General features: G+C 44.3%; 1 protein-coding gene across 3 annotated transcripts in view; it reads right to left on the reverse strand.

The window, feature by feature from the left end:
* The window catches only part of LOC115063828 (zinc finger protein 14), a 42,311-nt gene that overhangs the window by 10,383 nt on the left and 30,259 nt on the right, over positions 1 to 1,669 (reverse strand). The gene's annotated exons all lie outside the window — the stretch shown is intronic.

Genomic DNA, 1,669 nt, shown 5'->3' on the forward strand with positions numbered 1-1,669 from the left:
AAAAAAAAAAAAAATTGACAGGTCTATGGAGAGGTTTTGAAAGAGGATTAGGTGTCCCTGGTTCCCACAGGAAATATGAATGGCTTATATGAATGTCCTGAAACCTATTAGGCATAAGAGGAGGAGATGGAAGCAACCCAGTGGATGGTGAAGCAGCTTCATGATGCACAGCTGATATAAGCAGGGAGCCCAGGGCTAGCCCACTGGCCCTAACAAAGGCGGCAACATACTAATTATTTGTTTAATTTCAATTTTTTTTAAGATTTATTTATTTATTATATGTAAGTACACTGTTGCTGTCTTCAGACACTCCAGAAGAGGGAGTCAGATCTTGTTATGGATGGTTGTGAGCCACCATGTGATTGCTGGGATTTGAACTCCGGACCTTCGGAAGAGCAGTCGGGTGCTCTTACCCACTGAGCCATCTCACCAGCCCCTTAATTTCAATTTTTGAGGCAGGGTTTGACAATGTAGCCCTGCCTGACTTGAAACTCTAAGTAGACTAATCGAGTCTCAAACTCACAGAGACCCTTTTGCCTCTGTTTCCTGAGTGTTGGGGTTAAAGGTGTGCATTTCCATGCCTAGTCTCACACAAATTTTAGATTTTTTATCACATAAGCCCCCAAACATCCCTACCTAACCCATCCAATTGTAAAGCCTTGGACAGCTGAAGGTCTCAGCCCATGTGGAAGCCAGGGGTGGATTTCCGGGGTCTTTCTATATATTCACATTAATGATATATGTACTTTAAGACAGTCATGGGTGGTCTGAGGGTCCAGCATTCTACTCAGAAAATAATTAGACTCCTGGACATTGTTTTAAAAATGTATTGAACTATGTAATTCTATTAATAGTTCAAAATTAAAAACTAAAGCTGGGTAGAGTCATTGTATTATTCATCTAAAGTGGAAACAGGAGGATACAAGTTCAAGCTTGGGCAACAAAATAAGACCCTGTCAAAGAGAACAGAGGGGGAGGGAGGAGAGGGGAGGGAAGGATAAGAGGGGAGGGCAGGACCAGGAAAGGAAAGGGAGCGGAAAGAAACAGGAAAAAAAGAGAAAAGTTTAAATACAGGAAAAATTAATCTGTGGTGCTTAAAGTGAAGTCTCCGTATTGGTATCTGGGCGGGAAGGCACTGAAGGGGACAGCTGCAGTGCCATTCTGGGGACTAGAGCGATGGTCTCTGGTCAGTAAAGGGCTTGCGTAGAAGCATGACTCCCAGCGCTTACGCCCAAGGCCAGCATGGTCCAATAATAATCACCGGCCACCATCCCTCACAGGGGAGGGCGGACAGAACGACTCCTGGGGCTTACTGGCCAGTGGGTGTAGCTAAATGCCCGAACTCTGTGTCCAGGGAAACTGTCGCAAAAATAAGGTGGAAACTTAATTGAGAAAGATACCCAGCGTCAGCCCCTGGCCTCTACACAGACAGATGAACACATTAAAAAAAAAAACGAAGATGATAAAATGCCATACTGTGTACTGGGGATACAAATAAGAGGAACGTCCCCCCCCCCCGGAATTTAAGTACTAAAAATTAGGGTTAGCCAGACAGCCCAGCGGGTAAAGCTGAATTTGACCCCTGGAACCCACATTAAATTCAAATCAGAAAACCAATATCCTCTGACTTCTACTTATGTACCACAGTACACACACACACACACACACA

Source organism: Mus pahari, chromosome 1, assembly GCF_900095145.1.
Source record: "Mus pahari chromosome 1, PAHARI_EIJ_v1.1, whole genome shotgun sequence".
In the NCBI taxonomy this organism is placed as follows: Eukaryota; Metazoa; Chordata; class Mammalia; order Rodentia; family Muridae; genus Mus; species Mus pahari.